This window comes from Pleurodeles waltl, chromosome 4_2 (genome assembly GCF_031143425.1).
Source record: "Pleurodeles waltl isolate 20211129_DDA chromosome 4_2, aPleWal1.hap1.20221129, whole genome shotgun sequence".
NCBI lineage: Eukaryota > Metazoa > Chordata > Amphibia > Caudata > Salamandridae > Pleurodeles > Pleurodeles waltl.
In genome coordinates this window covers 365,732,335-365,757,420 of record NC_090443.1, presented here as the reverse complement: position 1 = coordinate 365,757,420, position 25,086 = coordinate 365,732,335, and the positions used below count along the sequence as shown (strand labels likewise).

Below are 25,086 nucleotides of genomic sequence, written 5' to 3'. Positions count from 1 at the left end.
TCTCCTTTGTTCCCGCACCACACCACACAGCACTTCCCTCATCTGTGACGCTGAGCAATTCCCAAATTTACCCATTCTTTCATCATCACCCATTGATTTGATCTTCTCTGTGTCCCATCACAATCCGTGAGGTGAACACCTTCATCTCTCGACACTCCTGCCCGCCAACTTTTATTCCTTTTGAATTGTTATCCATTCGCAGACCTTCCTAGTAAACATGCAGAGAAACGCTTTGCATCCACAGCTCAGTCGATAGCATGTCGATGAGAATGGTCATAAATTTAGCCAATCAGAGCCTGATACTCAAGCAGCAGTCTGTCAGATCATCAGCCAATAAGAGCCAGCGTAAAATTGCCACTCCTGGTCTGTACTGCGCCGGGCTCAACTGAAAGCAACAAACGGGAAATACCGGAATTCCCGGCATCGCTTGGGTCAGTTGAATACCAGGAAAAAGGCTTCAGTGCGGAGCGATGTTACAGATGTCTTGCAGTCCAATAGGGTGCGTAACTCACCGCAATTCCCCGCCGTTTTCTACCTGAAGGAAAAATCTAGCTCAGTAAGTCAATTTAAACCCGAAACCCTTCCAGTTGAGGTTTCTGTACCTCAAAAGTTTTGCAAACTGACAATAGTTTCATTCTGCGATTCTAATCTACTCAGTTGATAAGGTGGAGGAGGATTGCAGTTCCATATCAACACAGCCCCCTCCTAGGTACTAAAGAGCAACAAACAGTAATGTTACGTTATACCTAATAGTGCCACGCGTACAGCAAGGTGCACATACCCTCCTCTACACATGCGACCGAGGCAGCGAATTGCTTGAAAGACCTGCCATTCTTACGTGAGCCGAGCTCACTATGTCACCACACCCTCCGGCTAGGAAAATGTATCTCCAAAATCATTTCTTAAGACAAATATTTTTAAACGGCTTGTAGAAGCATTTTTATTAAAACAGTGCCATCTCGGTGCAAGCTCCTGCAGTATTCATCATCATTCTGTCTACGACGGAGCCATCCCCGGATCTGGCCGCGCACCACAATCACGACGCAGTTTAAGTACTTTACACAAGTCACACAAAAGGTGATGGAAGGAATGCGTGCTAATTGGTAGCAGTCCATCCCTAACTGCCAGACGAGACCCCCTCTAGAAGGGAACACAAGCAACCCCAGAAATTGCAAGCTTCACTCCTAGCACCATTCGTGTATTTGATGTAACTCTCTAAGTTGCCAAGGGTATGACCAGCCTCGGGCCCTTTGCCCACTGCATCAGTGGGACCAAGCTGCACCTGACAGAAGAGGCTCAACCGGGCCCATACTCGTCTTGGGTTGTTTATGCTGGGATTTGAAAAGGACCTAGCTTGGCAGTTCAGATTTGTCTGTGCCTACTGGAGTGGGACCAAGACTGATTTGCAGTTGGCTGGGTCTAATCTGAGGTGGTTTGGTGGGCAAAAGATGGATGGGCTGGAATGATACCCTGAGCAATTGCCAGTAGTTAGACAAATTGCAAGCATTCATTCCTTCACCTTTTGTGTGTTTTATGAATTTCACAAGATCTGCTTCCAAACCGTTTCTTTTATCACACCATAGACAAAACGTATAGCAGCTTAAACAACTGTCCAATTACATATTGCATATATAGTGCGTGTGAAAGTGCCCATCATTGGTTGTCTACGATCCTTTAATTCTCTGTGATCATACCCACCCTTGTGATAAAACTGTTTCTAGACCCAGGTGCACACCCTGTCGCCCCAGGAGTGGATTACACCAAGAATGGCCATTCTTGAAACAAGTCAGTAAATTATGTAAGGCACCAGCAGCACATCAAATAACAGTCCAGAAAAAAATGAGTCACAGCAGTGTGTTGCGAGGTTGTTCTCATAACATTCATCCAACATATGCTCATTCCAAACTTGTGCAGGGCTGAAACCATATACGTGTTTGATTTGGCTGTTTCAATAACAACTCATTTTATTTAGACCACCTATCACCGTGGTGGTTTATTTTAATGAAATAAAATTCATAAACGTGTGTGGTATCTATACTATTACTGTTTTAAAGATATTGAGCATTGTAAATCACAGAACATTTCAGGATCGTAGCAGAGATAACTGTTAAGGCAGAATGTTAGATTGTGAATCGATCTGAACAAATTCACAGCTCCATCACCACCACCCCACTATGTTGAAGTGGAATTTAAAAAGATCAATTCCTCTGCTACACTGTGTGTCTGTATACATATTTGCATTTGATTGACAGAACACACCTTAATTTGACCATCGGCAGCATCGTGCATCAGTGGTGAAGACAATAATAATCATTTGTGGCTGCAGGCAATAACGAACATTAACTAATGTGTAATGTACATTAGCAGCGCCATGCCATAGTGAAACATAAAGACGACAGCTTTATTGAACTTTAGTTTGGACCAGCCTTAGTTGTAAACACCCTCTTAGCCTTGTCCTAGGAATGGGAGTCCTTTTGTTGATACCACGCTTAAAATATAAGTACATGTTTCTAGAGGTGTTTACATCTTCATTGGTGCTATCTTCACAAATGCAAACAGGGCTGTAAGAATGGAAAACACTTGTACACAGGGCACCAGGGCTGCTGTTACCTGCCCCCAACCTCCTTTACCCCCACAGAAATGGTCTTCAGGGAGGCCGGGGACGGGTGACAGCTGCCAAAGTGCCTTGTTCTCAGTTAGCTGCCTGAGTAACCTTCATTTTTATACTGCATGGCAGAACTCCTTTTATGAGTTTTCTCAATGAGGGTTTATGGAAGGGCTTGTCTGGTCTCCCACCTGGGCTGATCGGTGTAGGAAGCTGGCCTGGTTTGTAGTGGGTACCTATGGTGCTTACACCCCATACCAGGTCTAGGTATCCCTTATTAGTGAAGTGTAGGCAGTGTTTAGAAGCCAGGCTCTCTAGAGGTAGCTGTCGATGAGCAGCCAAGGCTTAGCTAGGAGACATGCAAAGCTCAAGCAATACCACTGTAGTCACACATTACTCACACACATGAAAGAAAATATTAAGTATTACAAAAATAAAGGTATTTTATTTTGGTGACACAACTACCAAAAGTACCATTGAGACTATACTTCCTTAGGAGGTAAGTAATACACAAATTATATACACTAGTATGCAAAAACATGTGTAAAAACAGTTAGAAAAATGTGCAATTAGTGAAAATCTACAGTGTAGTGTGTAGAGGGGAGCTAGGAGTACTAGAAAACCCCAAAGAAAGGTAAGTACTAGAACCCTCCCCAGTGCCCAGGAAAGCAGGAGTAAACACAGTAATTTCCCACAACACACATGGGTCATTACGACCCTGGCGGTCCATGACTGCCAGGGCCGGGGACTGCAGAAGCACCGCCAACAGGCTGGCGGTGCTTCCTGGGCTATTCTGACCGCGGCGGTAAAGCCGCGGTCAGAAAAGGGGAACCGGCGGTTTCCCGCCGGTTTTCGCCTGGCCCAGGGAATCCGCCAAAGCGCCGCCATGGGGATTCCGACCCCCTTCCCGCCACCCTGTTTCTGGCGGTTCTTACCGCCAGGAACAGGATGGCGGGAACGGGTGTCGTGGGGCCCCTGGGGGCCACTGCACTGCCCATGCCACTGGCATGGGCAGTGCAGGGGCCCCCTAACAGGGCCCCACAAAGATTTTCACTGTCTGCTTAGCAGACAGTGAAAACCGCGACGGGTGCCACTGCACCTGTCGCACCCCTGCAACTCCGCCGGCTCCATTCGGAGCCGGCATCCTTGTTGCAGGGGCTTTCCCGCTGGGCCGGCGGGCGGGCTTTTGGCGGTCGCCCGCTCGCCCAGCGGGAAAGCCAGAATGGCCGCTGCAGTCTCCTGACCGCGGAGCGGCCATTCGGACGGTAACCGCATGGCGGGCGGCGACCGCCGCCCGCCCCGGTCAGAATGACTGCCATAGAAATGAAAAAAATAATTATGCAAGAACCAGAAGAGACTGCAAGACACCAACTGTGGATTCCTGAACCTGAAGACCTGTGGAAGAAGGGGACCAAGTCCAAGAAGCACAGAAGAGTCCAGGGAGAACAGGAACCGTTGCTAACCCAAACGAAGGTGCAAAAGGTGAAGAAGAACAGTCAGTATTGCACCCAAGAAGACGGAGTCGGATTCCTGGTTGGTGCAAGTGATGTCCCATGCAGGATGGAGGATTGCAGTCTGGTTTGCGTCGCTGGAGTCTGCCAACAAGCCTTGGCACACGCAAAGCTTGCAGTTAGCAGAAAATGGCACTGCCCGGGACCAGGAAGGACCAGGTGGACACTACCCAGGAGGGGGAGTTGAAGGGGGCTCTCAGCAACTCAGATAGCCCACAGAAGACTAGGCAGTGCTCACCGGAGTTCCACAGCACAGGGACACAGGAAGGTGCAAAAAGAGGCCCACGCAGCACTACGACAAGGGCTCCCACGCCGCCGGAGAACCACTCAGGAAGCTGTGCATCGCAGGATAAAGTGCTGGGGGCCGGAGCTGCAAGATGCACGAAGAACTTCATGGAAGGATGCCAACAAGCCTTGGCAACTGCAAAACACGCGGTACATGGGGGTACTGTCTTGCATGGGGAGGCAATCTCTTACTTCCACTAAAGTTGGACAGTGGGACATCAGGACTGTCGGGACCACTTCAGTCCACCAGCTGTGATGCAGGATCCACATAGCTCAGCAGGAGAGGGAATCCACGCAGCCGGTCGTTGTTGCAGTAGGTGCCTGCTGAAGCAGGGGAGTGACTCCCTCACCCCAAAGGAGATTCATTCGTTCTTCTGGTGCAGGCTGAAGATGGGCTGTCCTTTGAGGATGCACAACCAGGAAACAGTTGCAGTTGCTGGCAGCTGCTGAAGATACGTTGCAGAAGGCGTTTTGCTTCTTTGTTGCAGTTTGTTAAGTTCCTGGAGGGTCCAGATGCAGTTTCTTCGGTGAGAAGTTGAAGTGGAGGATGCAGAGGATTCCTGCTGGAATCTTGCAATACAAATCTGAAGAACCACCCAAAGGAGAGACCTTAAATAGCCCTGAAAGGGGGATTGGTCAGCTAACCAGGTAAGCACCTATCAGGGGAGGGCACCTTCCACTCATGTGTTTCCAGAGTGCCCTGCCAACTGGGAATCCAAGATGGCAAAACCCAGGGACCCTCTGAAGGAGCTCCGAGCAACTCCTCTTTCCTTTGTCCAGTTTCACACCAGAGCAGGGACTGGGAGTCCCTGAACCAGTGTAGACTGAATTATGCAAGAAGGGCACCAAATGTGCCCTTCAAAGCATTTCCAGTGGCTTGGGGAGGCTAAACCTCCCAAGCCTGTAACCAAAGGGAGAGGGTGTAACACCCCTCTCCCGAAGGAAATCCTTTGTTTTGCCTTCCTTGGCTTACGCTTTTCAAGCAGCAGGAGGGTAGAAACCTGCCTGTGAGGTGGCAGCAGCTGGGGCTGCCTGGAAAACCTCAGAAGGCTGTAATAGCAGTACTGGGGGTCCTCTAAGGAGCCCCCAGAGTGCCTGGGATCATACAGCCAATGCTTGCAAAAGTATGGGGACATGATTTCTTCATGTTTGATACCAAACATGCCTATGTTCGGAGTTACCATTATGTAGCTGGACCTCGGTAGTGACCTATGTCAAGTAGAAGCGTAAAATGGCATCCCCGCACTCATGCAGTCCCTGAAAATGGTCCTGGAGGTTGTGGGGGCACCTCTGCTAGTGCAGAGGTGCCCATACACACAGGTACTTTGGACCCTGCCCTCAGAGCAGGAGGGCCTTCTTTAGGAGTTACTTATAAGTGACCTGGTGCAGTATAAATGGCAGTGAAAGGGTGCATGCACCCTTTTACACAGGCTGGAATGGTAGTCCTGCAGAAGCCTTTGCAAGGGCTCCCTATGGGTGACAAAATATATGCTGCAGCCCATAGGGATCCCCTGGAACCCCAATACCCTGGGTTCTAGGTACCATAAACTAGGGACTTATAAGGTGACACCAGTCCGTCAGTTGTGGGTGAAATACTATGTTAACAGTATATAACAACCACATTTAAGGGTGAGAGCATAACTACTGGAGTCCTGGTTAGTAGACACAGTCAGACACACTGACAAACATTCCAAAAGTAGGGGTAACCAAGCTAGAAAGAAGCTACTTTGCTACACACACCCCAAACGAAGGACAATAACGCTAACCTTGGACAGTTGAGACTTCATTGTCTATGTGGTGATAAGTGGAGAGTAACTCTGCAATAGAGTGATTACTCCTTTTATCATCCACTATGTAGTCCCTTCCCTGTGGGGAGGTGAACCACCCTGTTTGGTTACTTTTAGCTAAAGAACAGTGAAACTGTGGACCCTGTGATTCAATATGCTTAGGGTGTGGAATACATTTTAAGGTGGGGCAGGATGACTATCCCTGGGACCCTATGTTAGGACAGGCTAGACAGGGGTGCTGTCTCAGCAAGGCTAAAGCAGAACAAAACGTTTGTCCCAATGGCTCTAAAGGAAGACAGGGCTGTTGTCCTTCTTGGGGTAGAACAGGACAGGGTTGCTCCAAATTTGCTAAAACAGGGCAGTTTTTCTGTTTTGGCGTAGGTTTGCCACAGAGAGGTACTTTTACCTCTGGGAGTGCAGCTGTGGTAGCTTTTGACTCCCTTGGTACAGGCCCCACCCTAGGGGTGGTATCCCACCTCACAGAAATGATATCCTTAGTGGTAGGGTGGGCAGGGGATACTTTGATATCCTGCATACCTGTGTTTGGAGGAGTGCCCTGGGCCATTATTTCAGGCTTCAGGGCACCTTCCCTTCTTTGCTTTTTAATCTCTCTTGAGATTAAAGGAACCAATTCTTTGGGAATACACAGCATGGATGTATGGGTCATAAACTCTACTTCAGCCCAAGCTGAGGCCTCTAGGTCATTACCTAAGAGACCATCTACAGGTAAGCTAGGTGAGACTACCACCTGCTTAGGGCCAGTAACTCCACCCCAACTGAGTTGTAGAACAGCTAAGGGGAGGGACTGAGTGGAGTTGTTAACTTCAGTGACTTGGTACTTCTGACCAAATAGGTGTTGTACAGGTGACACTAAGTTTTCAGTGACTAAGGTGATACTGGCACATGTGTTCCTGTAGGCCTGGGCCTCAACACCATTTATCTGAATGAGCTGCTTGTACTTACCCATATTAAGGGGACAAGCAGCTAAGGTGGCAAGGCCCGTGCCACCTGATGAGACAGAAGCTGTCTTGGGGGTTTCTACACCTACCCCAGTTTCTATTATGGACCCAAATGTAAACCCAACTACACATTTGCTTTGACTATTGCCAGTAGTCCCCCACTATTACTACTACTACTACTACTAGGGGCACTAGAAGTGGGTGTGGAGTTAGTAGTGGTGGTAGGCTCAGGGGCTTTACCAGGACAGGATTTGCCCCCTGGCCTATGGCCTTTATTTCTGCACACATAGCACCAAGGCATTTCAGTGTGTGCAGAAGAAGAAGAAGAAAAGGTTTTATTCCCACCCCCTGAGGAGTTTTGTGGACCTGATGAGGAATCTTTAATTTTGTCTTTGTCCCCACCCTTGTCCTGAGGCTTACCACCATCTTTCTTTTTGTCCTTGTCACCCCCTGTATGAGCATTTCTGCTCACCCTTGTTCTGACCCATTTGTCTGTCTTCTTTCCCAATTCTTGGGGAGAGATCAGATCTGAGTCTACCAAGTATTGGTGCAACAAGTCAGACACACAGTTATTCAAAATATGCTCTCTCAGTAATAGATTATAAAAGCCCTCATAATCAGACACTTTACTGCCACGTAACCAGCCTTCTAAAGCTTTAACAGAACAGTCCACAACATCAACCCAATCCTGTGAGGTCTCCTTTCTGGTATCCCTGAACTTGATCTTATAGTGTTCAGTGGTGAGACCGAAACCATCTAAGAGTGCTGTTTTAAGAATACTGTAGTTGTCTGAATCCTCTTCTCTGACAGTGAGAAGTCTATCCCTCCCCTTGTCAGAGAAGGACAACCAGAGAATAGCATCCCACTGCCTTTGAGGGATATTCTGAACTTTACAGGCTCTCTCAAGTGCAGCAACCCAGTTGTAGATGTTATCCCCCACCTTATACGGGGAACAATTTTGTACAGATTTCTGGAATCAGTGGAGTCCTCCCTGACTCTTCAATCCCTGAAACTTGAGCTGCTGCTGCCACCATGGGGTGCTAACCCCAACCCCTGCCTTTCCCTCTCCACTGCCAAAGCCTGCCTATCTAGGGCTATCTCTTGCTGCTGCAGCCTCAGCCTGGCCTCCTTAAGTCTCTATCTACAGTATAGAGTCCTCCTCTGGAGGTGTGCAGTGTGATCCCTCCGACACTGAGGTGACATGGGAATGGGCAGAAGTGGATCTTTCCCTAGTATTAGTGACCCTCGTTACGGACTTCCATGAACGCATGGTTGGTTTTGGGCCATTTAATATAAGGTATTTGATAATATATTTGTTGGTGCTGTATTGTGTGGTTTTGGTATATTCTCTTAGTAATTCAAATATCTTCAAGCATTTTCTTGTGATTTCTTTCTGATAGAACTGGATCTTTGTACTTGCGGTTAGTAACAGTGAATATTTGGATAGACCGTATTGTTGAAACCGGTGTTCGGTGTTAAATAAAGGTACTGTCAATAAGCCATTAAAGTTTCTATCTTAGGGTCACCATGATTAATTCACTGATTTGGGGTGAAGGAGGGTCGGTGGAGGACAACAGACTCGTTACACATTTAACTTTACTTTCCACCACCAATTTGAATAATGTTCTCACGTGATGTTTTCAGGTTATATTTAGGGTCTTGAGGAATTGGAGTTAACTAAAACCTAATTACATTTTTTTATTTATTTTTTATAAATATGGTTTTCAATTATAACTTAATTTCTTTTGATTGGAATCTAAATTTGGGTTTTATAAAATAGGGTATTCCTTTCCTCTCACTTTTCTCGGGTGTTTTTGAAATTTTTGGGGTTCTAAATTTGGGGTCTTATTTGCACAACACTCAAATTTTGATGTTTGAGCATTTTGGTTTTTAACTCTAATAATTCTCTTACAAATTGTAGCCCTGAAGAAGTCGTTTGGGATGAGAGAATTTCCCATGACAAAACACGTGTTGGCTTGAACTGTTCTTTCCATGGATGAAGTACTAAAATATGGGATGATCAGATTGAATAAATCATTTGATTGAAAAAAAAGGACCAGACTTTAAAGGAACTGTGCTTTATTGCCAATGGACTGTTTCTTTAGAATATTACTCATTTGAGTTAGTACTCATTTTGATTTGTGTAACTATTATTATTGTGGGGCGCCTCAATTTGTTTTCTACCATGGGGTGCTAACCCCAACCCCTGCCTTTCCCTCTCCACTGCCAAAGCCTGCCTATCTAGGGCTATCTCTTGCTGCTGCAGCCTCAGCCTGGCCTCCTTAAGTCTCAGATTTCTGAGTTCTCTATCTATAGAGTCCTCCCCTGGAGGTGTGCAGTGTGATCCCTCCGACACTGAGGTGACATGGGAATGGGCAGAAGTGGATCTTTCCCTAGTATTAGTGACCCTGGTTACCTGTCCTCTGGGTGTAAAGGGAGCCCTACCTGAGTGACTTCCTCTCCCACTACCAGCTACACTAGGTGGTGTACTAGTGACAAGATCTTTTGAAGAGCTCTCCCGTGGGACTGGAAGATTATCTTCTAACTCTATGGGGTGAGAGTCTTCCTCCTCCTCCTCCTGGCTACCAGCATGTTCCTGGTCATCCTGAAGAAGGAGACTCAAAAGAAAACTCTTGTTAGGGAGCTTCCTCATGTCCTCTCTGAACAAAGCCCCTTCAATTCCTTGAAGGTCATGCCCTTATAGGGAAAGTCCATGACCTCAGAGCTAGGTCCAGCTGCAGACATGGTGTGTGTGTCAGAAAAGAAAGAAAGAGACTAGATTTCTGTCCTAGGTACAATGTATATCTCTAGGTATAGAGTAGTCTTTCCTGTGGAAAGCACCAGGTGACAGAGTGAAAAGGCAATTGCAAGTACGATTATTAATGAAGTGTATGCAGTGTCTAGAAGCCAGGCTCTCTAGAGGTAGCTGTGGATGAGCAGCCAAGGCTTATCTAGGAGACATGCAACGCTCATGCAATACCACTGTAGTCACACAGTACTCATACACATGAAAGAAAATACTCAGTATTACAAAAATAAAGGTACTTTATTTTGGTGACACAAATACCAAAAATACTGCAGAGACTATACGTCCTTAGGTGGTAAGTAATACACAAATGATATACACTAACATGCAAAAACAGGTGTAAAAACTGTTAGAAAACAGTTCAATTAGCGAAAATCACAATTGTTAGAAATGGGCCTGGGGGAACACAAACCATATACTAAGAAAGTGAAAGGCAAATGTCGGTTTCCCATCTAGGCAAGTGTAGTGTGTAGAGGGGAGCTTGGAGTACTAGAAAACACCAAAGGTAAGTACTAGAACCCACCCCAGTGCCCAGAAAAGCAGGAGTAAAACACAATAACTTTTCCAGATAACACACAGAAACGAAAAGAAGAATTATGCAAGAATCAGAAGAGACTGCAAGACACCAGTGTATTTCTGGACCTGAAGACCTGTGGAAGAAGGGGACCAAGTCCAAGAGGCACAGAAGAGTCCAGGGAGAACAGGAGCCATTGCTAACCCTGATGAAGGTGCAAAAGAAGAACCACCGGTGAAGAAGAACAAGTCAGTATTGCACCCAAGAAGACGGAGTCAGGTTCCTGGTTGGAGCAAGTGATGTCCCATGCCGGATAGAGGATTGCACTCTGGTTTGCGTCGCTGGAGTCTGCCAACAAGCCTTGGCACACGCAAAGCTCGCGGTTAGCAGAAAATGGCGCTGCCCAGGACCAGTAAGGACCAAGTGGACTCTGCCCAGGAGGGGAAGTCGAAGGGGGCTCTCAGCAACTCAGATAGCCCACAGAAGACCAGGCAGCACGCATGGGAGTCCCACAGAACAGGGACAAAAGGTGCAAAAGAGGCCCTCGCAGCACTACGGCAAGGGCTCCCATGCTGCTGGAGAACCACTCAGGAAGCTGTGCTTTGCAGAATAGAGTGCTGGGGGCCGGAGCTGCAAGATGCACGAAGAACTTCGTGGAAGGATGCCAACAAGCCTTTGCAACTGCAAACACGCAGTGCATGGGGGTACTGTCTTGCGTAGGGAGGCAAGCTCTTACCTCCACCAAAGTTGGACAGTGGGATGTCAGGACCGTCTGGACCACTTCAGCCCACCACCTGTGATGCAGGATCCACACAGCTCAGCAGGAGAGAGGATCCACTCAGCCGGTCGTCATTGCAGTAGGTGCCTTCTGAAGCAGGGGAGTGACTCCTTCACCCCAAAGGAGATTCCTTCGCTCTTCTGGTGCAGGCTGAAGATGAGCTGTCCTCTGAGGATTCACGGCTGGGAAACAGTTGCAGTTGCTGGCAGCAGCTGAAGATACAATGTTGCAGAAGGTGTCTTGCTTCTTTGTTGCAGTTTGTAGAGTATCTGGAGGGTCCAGATGCAGTTTAATCGGTGAGAAGTTGAAGTGGAGGATGCAGCGGATTCCTGCAGGAGTCTTGCAATTTGAATCTGAAGAACCACCCAAAGGAGAGACCCTAAATAACCCTGAAAGAGGGATTGGTCAGCCAACCAGGTAAGCATCTATCAGGGGAGGGCCCTGACTTCACTTGCTGGCACGGGCCACTCAGATGCTCCCAGAGTTCCCTGCAGCTGGGAATCCAAGATGGCAAAACCCAGGGACCCTCTGGAGGAGCTCTGAGCACCACCCCTGGGGTGGTGATGGACAGGGGAGTGGTCACTCCCCTTTCCTTTGTTCAGTTTCGTGCCAGAGCAGGGACTGGGGTCCCTGAACCGGTGTAGATTGAATTATGCAAGGAGGGCACCAAAAGTGCCCTTCAAAGCATTTCCAGTAGCTTGGGGAGGCTCCCCCTCCCAAGCCTGTAAACCTATTTCCAAAGGGAGAGGGTGTAACAACCCTCTATGGAAGGAAATCCTTTGTTCTGCATTCCTGGCTTTAAGCTTTTTAAGCAACAGGAGGGCAGAAACCTGTCTGTGAGGTGGCAGCAGCTGGGGCTGCCTGGAAAACCTCAGAAGGCTGTAATGGCAGTACTGGCTCTAAGGAGCCCCCAGAGTGCATGGGATCATACAGCCAATGCTTGCAAAAGCATGGGGGTATGATTCCTACATGTTTGATACCAAACATGCCTATGTTCGGAGTTACCATTATGTAGCTGGACATAGGATTGAGACCTATGTCCAGTACACGTGTAAAATGGTGTCCCCCCACTCACGAAGTCTGGGAAAATGGTCCTGGAGGTCGTGGGGGCACCTCTGGTAGTGCAAGGGGGTCCCTCACTTACAGGTACTTTGCACTCTGCCCTCAGCGCTGGAGGGCCTGCTATAGGGGTGATTTATAAGTGACCTGGTGCAGTGTAAATGGCAACTAAAAGGGTGCCTGCACCATTTCACGCAAGCTGCAATGGCAGTCCTGCAGAAGCCTTTGCATGGGCTCCCTATGGGTGGCAAAATATATGCTGCAGCCCATGGGGATCCCCTGGAACCCAAATGGTTCCTAGGTACCATATACTAGGGACTTATGAGGGGGCACCACTATGCCAATTATGGGTGAAATACTGTGTTAACAGTATGTAACAACCAAATTTAAGGGAGTGAGCGTAACTTCTGGTGTCTTGGTTAGCAGGATCCCAGTAGACACAGTCAAACACACTGACAAACAGGCCAAAAGTGGGTATAACCAAGCTAAAAAGAGGCTACTTTCCTACAATCGGACATGGGTGGTAGAATCCACGACGTCCGAGTTAGTGATTGGTTAAGAGTAGTGTAAGGGCGGGAGTAAAGGGAGTATTATAAGTAGGGGTTAAGGTGTGGGCGGCCTCTTTGGCCATTTTGTCACACCCAGGTATAGGCGTGGTGAGTTTGAGGTGAGGTAGGCCTTAAATTAGAAGTTACTTCTGGTTTAATAGGTTTGGGTAGCAGCGAATCAACTAAGAGGGCAGGGTTGGAGAAGAGTAATAGAAAAATGCAGGCGTTAAAAGTGTTGCAGGAAGAAGGTAGAGAGGATCTGTTACAAGAAGGGCTGTTGAGGCAAGCATGGGTGGGTTTAAAAAGGCCAAAAGGGGTGTCATTTGAGGGTGGGGAAGCAGCAATTATGGCGTGAGCGTCGCCGATTCCTGAAAGTAAAAAAATGTAGGCAAAAAAGTGTCTGCAGTAGGAAAATATGTGCATCGCCAGAGCGCGAGGGCAATTTGAATGAGGAATCAGGAGTTTGCTTACCAGCTCAGGTCATAGGAGGCAGGAGAAGCAGTCCAAAATTTGCATGCCGCTAAGGCACGTCCTTGAGGCAGCAAGTTGGTGGTTGGGGCAGAGGTGTTGTCGGGGAGAGTGCAGTGACTAATCGGGGCTTTGGGAGATGACACGCATGCGCATAGCATGATGCGCGTAATGAGGGGAGGTGTGGAACAAGCCCTACTCCCCTCAGAAATAAGCCGTGAGCTAGGGGAGTTTTCATTTGAGGAAAGGCACTGGGGGGCAGCAACAAAGATGGCGGCACCCACGTTAGAACTTTGGGACATTGTGATTGTTGTGTCCGATGATGAGGAAGAGATGCAGGCAGCCACAGGGAGGCTAGATTCAGGCGGGGAGATGGTGAATATGCCTGTGCTTACTCAAGATGGCAGAATGCTGCACATTATTCCTAGGTTAGTCAGTCCCATGTTACATAAGGTACAGGAATGGGACGTTAACAATCAGACAATCTATTAGACAGGGCAGCATATTGAAATTAAGGATGACAGTCGGCTAAGCATGAGAGGCATATTTTATGGAGAGACTGATGTTGGGGTAAAGGCAGGTATGGTGCAGGTCAGATTAGATTTCTGGCAGCCAGGGTCACTTGTCTCACAGACTGGGTGTGGCAGTCCTTATGCAATGGGCGTGCATGAGGAGCAGTCGTCATCACTGCGGCTTGAGCAGTCAGTAGACAAGCGGAAAAGGCTGGTGGCGATTCGGGTACCCTCAATACACCGGCTAGAAGAGATGGCGAGATCCGGAGCGACTCGCCTGACATCGGGGGAACCATCTGGACCTGAATTTCAAGAAATGCAACAATAGCTGGTATTTCAAGAGCCGTCTAACAGCCGGGGCACTGATTTTGTTGTGCAAAACTATGGTCTTGAAGAGGAGATTTTGGATTACGAGAGGGGGAAGAACCGGAAGAGGGTGAGATCATACAACAGAGGATGGTGAGGGAGGGTTTTGATAAAAAGATGACGTCTCATGTGGGAAGGAGTTTTGGTGTTTTTCAGGAGATAACAGAGAAGGCGGTCTAGAACGATCGCCGAGTAGAAAAGGAAGGAAAACAATCACTGCTGTAAACCTACCTAGAGGTGACAAGAGGAGGAAATGGCTTGAAAGGGGTGAGAGCAGAAGTGGGTGTAAAATCCATGGGAAAGGATATGGGGATTCAGGCTGTGGTGGGGAAGAGGAAAATGTTGAAAATGAAATTTTGAAACAGGATGTAGTAGTAACGGTGGGCTCACTTCAAGGTGGTAAAAGTCAGGTTCAGGAAAGAGAGTTGGGAAATGAAGGTACAGGGGGAAGCATTAAGAATGAAAAGCTTCCATACATGGGAGTGTTGATTCCTTTGGAGGCGAATCTCACTACACATATGAAAGAAAACATTTGTAAAGGTGAATTTGTTGAGGTTTTTAAACTACTTCACAGGGAGGTACAGGCAAAAGAAGGTTCAAAAGAAGAAGAGTGGGAGTTAGCGCATAGGCCCAAAGTACCTACCACTATAGAAAATTGGACTTCAGCTTTTTTTATATATGCAAGCGTTTACTGTAAACGTTATTCAGAGAAGTGTGTAGCGTTGTTTAAGTACAAGGATATTGTGCGGAGAGCTCAAATGGATTATGGGGGTTTTGGTTGGTTTAGGTATGATGACGAGTTCAGGGCAAGGATGGCAATTTCTCCGGACAAGGAGTGGGGAGAGATTGACAATGAATTGTGAGTGCAAAGGCTTCGTACTGCTAGGAACGCACTGGTAATTCATACAGCTAATGGGTTGCCCCTACAGTACAAGCCCCTTCAGGCCGCCCCACCCAATATGGGGTGGGGAGTGTGCCAAAAGGACAGTTGCCTCGGAACGGAGTATGCTGGTTGTTGAACAGCGGAGTGTGTACAAGACAGCAATGCAAATTCAGGCATGACTGCTCAAGCTGCGGGGTAGGCATCCAGTTTACCAATGTTTCAGGGGGATGCAATGGTGATTGCAAGGCAACCAAGGTAGAGGTGGTGATAGGGGCAGGGGCCCTCTGCACCATGTGGTGAGTAAAGGGCCCACTCCTATTAAAGGGGAGATGCTGAATTATTGGCTGCACTTTTTACCCACGGAAGTCTGATGCAACAATTTTGTTTTTGGGGGTTTTGCTGAAGGTTTTCCTTTGTGCTATCAGGGACCTAGAAACTGGAGGGGGGCAAGGAATTTAAGGTCTGCGATGGAATAACCTGAAGTGGTTAGAGTTAAGTTACAGAAAGAATTGGAGTTGTGGAGAATTGTGGGTCCATTTGATTGTTGGCCGATACTGAACTTGACCATTTCCCAACAGGGTGTGGTCCAAAAAAGCAACAGGGTGAGTTTAGGTTGATCCATCACCTATCATGGCCTTTAGGGGCATCTATTAATGATTTCATTGTCCAAGAGGACTCTATTGTTTATTATGCGTCAGTTGACGAGGCAATTTCATTGGCAAGAGATTGTGGTGTTGGGGTAGAAATGGCAAAATCTGATACCCAGTCAGCTTTTAGACTCCTTCCAGTGCACCCAGACGATTTTTCTTTGTTGGACATACAGTTTGAGAATGCCATTTATGTTGATAGGCTGTTGCCTATGAGTTGCTCAGTTTCATGTTCGTTGTTTGAAACTTTTAGTTCATTTCTACAGTGGTTCTACCAGTCAAGAAGTGGTTATAAATATGTAACACATTATTTGGATGATTTCTTTCTGGCGGGTGCGGCTGGATCAAGTGACTGTCAGAGAGCTTTGGAGACCTTTCAAGAGGCCATGCTTGACATGGGTGTTCCGTTGGCCCTGAAGAAAACAGAAGGACCTACGACTTGTTAAAATTTTCTTGGAATTGAGTTAGATTCTATCAAAATTGAGGTGCGTCTGCCAAAGGAGAAGGAGCATAAGCTCAATGCATTGTTGGAGGAGGTGGTCCAAAAACAAAAGATGGAATTGAGGCAGGTGCAAGGTTTGCTTGATCATTTGAATTTTGCCTGTAGAGTGGTGAGAGTAGGAAGGGCTCTTTGCAGACGGTTGGGTTTTGCACTTAGCGGAGCAGTGTTGCCTTACCATCATGTGCGGCTCTGAGCCAGTGTAAAGGCTGATTTGAGGATGTGGATTTCCTTCGTACAAGATTTCAATGGGTGACTATTCTTTCAAGAGTTGCAAGTTCAGATTTTTTCTGATTCTTCAGGTGCACATGTTTTTGGATTGTTTTGGGATGGGCACTGGGCTGCTGAGAATTAGCCAGAATCCTGGAAAGCGGCCCGGTATAGTATTGCCTTTTTGGAATTTGTTCCTTCGGTGGTGGTTTTGTCACTATGGGGACAGGCACTGGCTAATAGGAAGGTGGTTTTCAATGTGGACAATCAGGCAGTTGTGAATTTGGTGAATTCACAGAAAGCAAAGGATGAGAACGTGTTGAAATTGCTGAGGGTTTTTCTACTGAACTGTTTGAAATTTAACATGTTGTTTAAGGCTAGGTATGTTCCAGGTGTTAATAACGACATTGCTGATGCGCTATCTTGTTTGCGGTGGCAGAGATTCCATGGACTTGCACCGGGAGTGGATGCGCAGAAGACAGCAGTTCCTTGGGCATTATCGGAGATAGGCATTTGAGGATGTTGGAGCTGATTCAACAACCGTAGCTCTGTCTACACGAAAAAGTTATGATCAGGCTTGGGCAGAATTTTTTAAATCAGGTGCAGCCAACGGGTGGGTGGGCCTTTGGTTTGTACAGAAAGACGGGGGATACTGTTCACTTCATCATGCAGCAGATTGAGTTAATTTTGTCATCTGTAACCATATCGGGTAAGTTGTCAGGTATTCCTTTTTATGGTAAGTATTTTTAGGGTTAGGATCCAATTGAGGGGGAGATTTGCAGACGGATCCTGGCAGGGTGGGCTAGAAAAGGGGGTGCAACGTTTGATCAAAGACGCCAGATAACGGCACATTTGCTGAGGGATATCATTTTAGTTTTAAAGATTTTTTTTTCACCATGGGAGGTGGTTTTAATGTCACTTTGCATGCCATGGCTGTTTCATGGGGCGTTTAGAGTTTTCGGAGCTTTTCCGGGTAAAAGGTAAGGCTGGCATTCTGTGCTCTGATGTGTGTCTGAGGGCGGGTGTTATTTATCTGTGGTTAAGGACATCAAAGACCGATTATTTGGGGGGAGCATGAAGTGGAGATGCAGGGTGATGATCCCCCAGTAGGTCCAGTATATTGTTGGATTTCTTTTACCAGGATTTTGCCGAAGGATTCTAGGTTTGTATTTGTTCAGCAGGATGGTTCACATTTGAAGTGTCATCTGTTACTTTCGGTTTTGAAAATAGCAATTGGTAAGTTAGGTATGGCATCACAATTTTATGGTACTCATTCATTTTGGATTGGGGCTGCCTCCGAAGCTAAGAACTTAAAAAATTTGGACAGGGCATTAATTGATTTGGGTCATTGGAGGTCGATGTTAGATCAAGTCCTTCAAAATTTTCTTAAATTGTACGTGGTTGCCATTTGTTCTTTATGGGTAATTGTGTTGTTTTTTGTTTACTTTTCCAGATTGTGTGGCTGGCCCAGACAGAGCAGTTTGTTCAGTTTGGATAATGGGACATTCCTTCGTGCGTTGGGCAGAGAAGCATGCTGCGTCAAGACATTTTTGTCGGCAATTTGGTTTGGATGGGCCCAAAATAAAGATTTGCAGGCTGGGCAGAAGTGGCATGAGGTGGGGTGAATTGTTATGTGTTCTCTCCAAGAAATTAGCCAATGGGTTTTGTCCAGACTTGTTAGCGGTACATTTAGGGGAGAATGATTTAGTGGCTTTATCAGGTGTTGGGTTGTTGAAGGCCATGAAGATGGATTTATTGAGGATCAAACAGACATAGGCTGGGACACACATTGTTTGGACTGAGTTGGTGCAAAGGCGAGTTTGGAGGGGGGCGAGATCTTTCATGGGGATTGAAAAGCAACGAAAAAAGGTGAATAGGGAAATTAGGGTTTTTTGTGGTTTGCAAGGGGTTTCGGTTTTGCAGCACAAGGAGATTGTCCATATGGATGTAGCTCTGTTTAGACAGGATGATGTTCACTTATCCTTTATGGGTAATGAGCATTATTTATTAGAGCTTAATATTCGGATTGCAGATCTATTAGAGGAAAATTTATGGGATCATTATTAAAAACATTTTGGTGGGGCAGGAAATCACCTGGCTGGTTTTCCTGGGTGGCGGGTTTTTACAGACATGCTTTGGGGGATAAAGATATGGATACACAAAGATGAGAGTTCCGGTATTTTTGATCAGGAACAAAAGGGAGGGAAAGGCAAGGGTAATTACAGAAGGTGGACAGCAGGACAAATGGGTAGTGGATTAGTCAGGTCAAGGTGGGTATGGGAAGGGTGCATTGATGAGGGGTACGTTTATTAGAGGGTGGGGGCAGGGTTTAGGAATTTACATATATTAGTGAGGAGGATTAGTTTTGCAAGGCTTAATGCCAAGGTCATTGTTTCTGCCTGTCCTGTTCTATTAACGCAACCTTTTACCCCTATTTGTGGAGTTGTGGTTTGTACGCCGTTTTGCCCAATGGGGTCTTGGGAGGAGCAAGGGCTTGCCTGGTCTCCCCCTGGGCTGATCAGATATCGGTGGTAGAATCCACATCTGAGTTAGTGATCGGTTAGGGGTAGTGTAAGGGCGGGAGTAAGGGGAGGATTATAAGTAGGGGTTAAGGTGTGGGCAGCCTCTTTGGCTGTTTTGTCACACCCAGGTATAGGCCTGGCGAGATTGAGGTATTTATTTATTTATTTTAGGTTATTGAGTTTAGTTGGTTTCCACTGGTTTTATGGTTGTGGGCTGATGGCGATTTTATTTGAGATGTTTTCATCATTGTAATAGGACAGGTCAAGTAGTCTATTAGGTCAATGTTCTGTTATTTCTGCTGCTGGTAGGCAAGTCTGGTTTAGGTGGGTTTTTACAGACATACTTTGGGGGGAAGGGTACCGATGCACAAAGATGAGAGGTCAGGGATTTTTGAGAAGGAACACAAGGGAGGGAAAGGCAAGGGTAACTACAGAAGGTGGACAGCAGGACAGATGGGTACTGGATTGGTTGGGTCAAGGTGGGGATGGAAAAGGGGCATTGATGAAGGGTAAATTTATTAGAGGGTGGAGGTAGGGTTTAGGAAGTTACACGTATTAGTGAGGAGGGTTAGTTTTGAAAGGCGTAATGTCAAGGTTATTGTTTCTGCCAGACCTGTTCTATTAAAGCAGCCTTTACCCCTATTTGGTGAGATGTGGTTTGTACACAGTTTTGCCCGATACCATGCAGACTCTGAACACGTGAGCTTTATTGGGTTTATAAGTTGTCATACAAATTGGAACACAATAAGTATTGCGTCATAGTCCTTTGATTGTACAGAATTCCGCAGAGTTAATACACCTCCCTTGTTCCTTCACAAGGGACAAGTGTAGATGTTCTTGTAGTCATGCGTTTTATGGATCTTTCCAATTATCAAGTAGCCCTTATGCTCTCAGGGAGGTTTTCTCAGGCATGTGTGATCTTTCCTTAGAGAAGGAAAAGGGGAAGATCTGTAATATCTCATTCCTCTTTGGTATCTTCCAAAGCTGCAATGGATTGTGATTGTATATATGAAAAGAATGGTACCCATCAAATGTGGATCCTGGTTTATGGGTACTCGTTCTTCTGTATACACTCACTAGAGTTTCTATTTCTCAGAAATTAGAAAGATCCAGCTATACTTCCTAGGGTTCCAGCTTGCATGACATGAGATGGAGTGGCAGTCAGTTGTCTGCCCTGCTGCTTTCCACTGAGGATAATGATAGATTGGCTTATATAAAGAAGTAGAAAGTCCACCCCATTCAGGTAATCTTTGTTTAAGACTCTGACTGGTGTGAGGAATTGTTTTTCTGACCCTGTAAGGTCCAGTGCCAACTGATTGGCTGTAAGAGGTCCTCCTTCCTATACTCCTCACCCTCCTCACCTGAAGTGAAGCTGATTTGGTAAATAGTCTAATGCTGATATCTGCAGGGGCTGTTTCTATGTTCTCCGGCTTCCTAAGTGCAAGCAGGTTTAGTTCCCTTCCCAATGATCCACTGCTGGCCTTGTATTTACGTGAACCACCTCACACCATTCAGGTGTACCAGCAAATGTTCAGCCAAAAGCATCCCATGAGTTGGCAGTGGAGTCCATGTCAGAGATTGTCTAACATATGATTGGTCTCATGTGATGTATGTCGACTTTTATGTAGGCCTGGGCAAAAACTCAGCTCCGCTGGCAGAGTTTGCGGAATTCGGCAACTCTGCATTCCGCTGAGAACACGGACTTGCCGATAGACTCTGCACTCTGCAAAGTAGTGGATTTTTTTCTGTTTTCCCCCTGTTGGCGCGTGCTTAATGTCATTTTGCGCCCGCAGAAAGCAAGACAAGAGACTTCTGGTCACTCATGAGTACAAACCAGATTTATTACCCATCCGCGAGATTTAGCACAGCGCCAGTGACTTCTGGCGCATCTTTTGTGACATAGAGGAGTGGGCTGCAACCTGGCGAAGCTGAAGCAACTACAATCTACAACTTGGAGTTAAAAATCTTCTATAATGAACTGTTCGAGTTGATTTTTTTGTGCAAGTACTTTTTTAATAATTTGTTTTCAACATCAGGAAGTGCCCCAGAGACTTCAGCTTCCTGTTGCTGTCCAGCAGGCTGTTCCAGGGGCTTAGTCCATCTCCTGGATACTTTTCACTTGGATTTCGAGCTGGAAGGATCACTTTCTTTGTTTCCTGGATCTATCATTGGATTTAAGGACTTTGTTGTATTTGAGATTTCACAAGTAAGTTTAAAAAGACTTGTACAAGGGTGTTGTACAACTTGTTTGTTTGATAGAGGGCATGCACCAGGATTTTTCTGTACTTTTATACAATTTTTAGAGGTTATTGTGGTGGGTGGCCTGAATTTGGGACCCAGTTTAAGTTTTACTTGTAATTTGTGTTCTATAAAGGAAAAAGGTTTTACAGTTCACTATAATTTCTTTATTTTTTGTTTTGTAAATTTGCAATATTCATTTAATTCACTATGTTAATGTTAAGTGGCCTAGTCTGCTAATGGAATAGGCCTTCCAGCTGTAGGCCCAGTACTAGTCATGGGTGCATGATGAAACAACTGTTTGTGTTGCACTGAAACACCATGGATGGCATTGGATTAAATATAACAAAATGTTGTTAGGCGGTATTTCACATGTATTTTCTGCAAACATTGTATGGTTGGGTAATAATTGATGCATTTGTGTGATGTGTGTTATTTTTGTAAACATTTTTAGCCCCTTTAACTTTAATTTTTTGAATTACTGACTTAGTGCTGTTTGTTTCTCTTGTACCAATGCCTATTTTGTCTGGCCAGTGCAAAGAGTGTTTGTCATAGACCAACATTTGTATTTGATCCCCATGCCATGTGGCCAGGGGCCCTGTTTGTATAGTCAATTATAGTCCCATACCTATATGTGTTTTTTGTTTTCTATTCATCCTGCTTGTTGTTTGACTATCTGGCTGGTGACCATTTTGTGTAGGCAGCCAGTAGTGCTGCATGTGTTCTTCTTTGTTGTGGTGGCCATGCCTCCTTGCTGATTGTTGTTTCACCATGTGGCTTTAGGACATTTTGTGTAGCCAGCCAGTGTGCGTTTAGGCCTGCATGTTTTCTTCTTGGTTGTGGTGGTTCAGCAGCACACCAACAAGTTTAAAAAAGGACTTTAAACACTTTCATGGAACGATCCAAGACCTTCCTGAAGTCATTAGATGGCAAAGTAAAAAAATGGTATTATTAACAAGACACCAGGGCTACATGAGATGGAAGGCGAATTGGTATAGTTTTATTGTTAACACGACTAGGATGTGTCTGAGTACAATTAAATAGGGGTGCTTCCTATTTCAATATTCTGTCCTGATGATGACCCACCTGAATTAATTTCTTTGAATGGGGTCGTAACGTCAACATTGTATTAAAAATTGTGGATTGACTTTGAAAAAATCAGCAGGCTCACAGTACCTATGGTTATAGGTGCTTGTTTGAGACCTGATACTTTTAACCACAGTTTGGTTTTAGTTTTCATGTAAATAGCACTGCAACACTTATACTAACACATAATTCACTCACACTGTGCTGTTGTACAGGAGCACCTTGATTACTTTCCTTTAAATTGTTGAATTTAAGTTTCCTATAAATGTGATATGTTACTCACAAACCTCATCGGTACAGAAAGTTCTTTATGGTACAACCACTGTCGTGGAGGGTAATTCATTTCCTTCCCCCAGAGGGAGCAAAACATTTTTTGATATATTATTCACTTACCCAGGTCCCATGGTACTGGGTTGCCCCATTTTTTCAACATAAGGCCATTTTGTTTAGGCAGCCTGTCTGCGTTTAGGCCTATATGTGCTCTTCTTTGTTGTGGCGGCCATGCCTCCTTGCTGGTTGTTGCTTGACCATGTGGCTGGCAGTCATTTTGTGTAGGCAGCCATTGTGCTTTTAGGCCTGCATGTGTTCCCCTTTGTTGTGGTGGTCATGCCTCCTTGCTGTTTGTTGTTTGACCATGTGGCTGGCGGCCATTTTGTGTTGACAGCCAGTGTGCTTTTAGGCCTGCATGTGTTCTCCTTTGTTGTGGTGGCCATGTCTTCTTGCTGGTTGTTGTTTGACCATGCGGCTGGCGGCCATTTTGTGTATTATACTTCAGGCCTAGTAAGTCAATGCTTATTACTAAATATACTGTATGAGCAGTGTTTTACATTTTATTATATATTTTTTTGCATTTTTTCACCTGCATCACTCCTTGCCTCCAAAATCCCTGTGTTTTTTCATGGTCCCCTTCCCCTAGTACATCAGCAACTGAATTCCGTTTTTTTTTTGTTTAATTTTTCACAACCTTTATGTTATTAAATTTTAGTATAATAATAATGATATTTAATTTTGTTAATTTTTCTTCTTGGTTTTAGAATTTGTTTTAAAATATTTTTATTATTTTTTTATTATTATTATTTTATTTTATATTTTCCATTTTCCCCATTAGCCCCATGTCTGCCATAGATGGACAGTTGCAATATATTACATTATTCAAGGATTATTCCATTTGTCACCAGCACCGCCCTGAGGGCTACATGCCAGCTTGATGCACATAAAGCTAACAGTTACATTCTGTATGTTGTAGTTGTTGCTGTTTCTTATCCTTCATGAGTATACATGATAATGAAAGTTAATGTTAGTATGGTTTTACAAATGGATACACTGTATTATTTCATAATTATTTATAAATTAAGTAACCATTAAATTATATAGTTTCTACTAATGCAACTGCAACAATGCCACATTTCACTGATCCTTCTTGCATGTTTGCTTTTAGGTGTACGAAGAGAAAGAGACATCACCCACAGTATTGCCAGACAGAAGGCCTGTGCATGACATGACGCATGACCACATTCACAACCACATGGACATCTCTTCAGCTTGTGAAGCAAGTGCTACTGCCAACTGACAGCTTCAAGATGGCCTCAAAGAAAGCTGCTACCAAGGAAGCGACCAGTGATAAGAAGGAGCGTCCCACCACTCGTATGTCACCCAGACCTTTTTTGGGCAAAAACGTGTGCCTGCCATACCAGCCTTTGTGGGAGCAAGCTGGGAGCAGCACTCCCACATCAGCGGCCCCATTACAATCTACGCCCAAGCCCATGTCTGGCACAGAGGCAGCCTCTTTAATCACCGGAATGCCGACAAGCAGTGACGTAGAATTAGACTTAACTCTTTCTCAAAGTAGTACCCAATCGTTGCCAGAAAATCAGGCAAGTGGACAACAACAGCCGCAACCAGCAATAGCAGGTACTTCCAAAGTAGGAGCACATCAGGGTTTTGAGCTTCATGCTTAGGAAGCTGAAGAAGCCCCTCTTTCACAAGATCCACTGTTTTCCAGATCGCTGCCATCTTCTTCTTCAGGCCCCCTTCTGATGATCAAGATGAAGAAGAGGTTGATGACGAGTGTCACAAAGAGCCAGTCATCTTGGATGTTAGCTCAGCCTCAGTGGAGTCAAACATTACCCCATTTTCCAACCTGTTCCAAGGGATGTGGCACAGATACCACCACCTCCACCTGCTTCCATATTTACAAGGCCCCGGCTAAGACCTACTTCCACAGCCACCTCAGTAGAAGGAGGCACTGCAGAGAGGCAAACATCATTAAAACATCATCAACCTACCGCCACTTCTTCAAACATTGGCAGTGTTAGAAAGTTGATCTCCCCAGTTTGAGACTTCTTTGTGGTTAGTGAAAAGGAGCCAAACTTTGCCATGTGCTCCATTTGCTGAGCAAGTGGTAGTCGGGGTAAGCTTGGTACAAACTGTGAAACCGGAGGCCAAAAAACCCGTTTGAGAAAACACCACACAATCCGCTGGGAGGCACAACTTTGCAGCCAAAAGCATGCATGTGGTGTATGTGAAGGTGTTGAAAGCAGGGAATATGATCCGATCATGGTGGAAGGTGAAGGTGAAGAAGAGGGTGACATTTTTGTTACACAAATCAGCTCTGTCCCCAGCAGTGCAGTAGTATTGTCGCCCACATCAGCAACATCGCAATGGCACAGAAAGACTCAGAGTCATGTCGAAACACCAAGGCAAGAACATACAGTGGCTGCCCCCCGAGACGCACATTGAGCCTACCACCACCTTCTGCTTTGAACTCACCTGCATCAGTGGCAGCAGTAAAGAAAAAATGTCA

General features: G+C 45.8%; 1 protein-coding gene across 2 annotated transcripts in view; it reads left to right on the top strand.

Annotated features, from left to right (window-relative positions):
* The first annotated feature begins 373 nt into the window (after positions 1 to 373).
* LOC138292723 (verrucotoxin subunit beta-like) overlaps positions 374 to 25,086 on the top strand; it is a 329,410-nt gene continuing 304,697 nt past the window's right edge. Inside the window, exon 1 of one of the 2 annotated variants that reach the window (XM_069231459.1) lies at positions 374 to 499. The gene's annotated coding sequence lies outside the window, so the exon portion shown is untranslated. Of the gene's footprint in view, positions 557 to 25,086 lie in introns of both variants that reach the window. The other variant, XM_069231458.1, reaches the window with a different exon arrangement.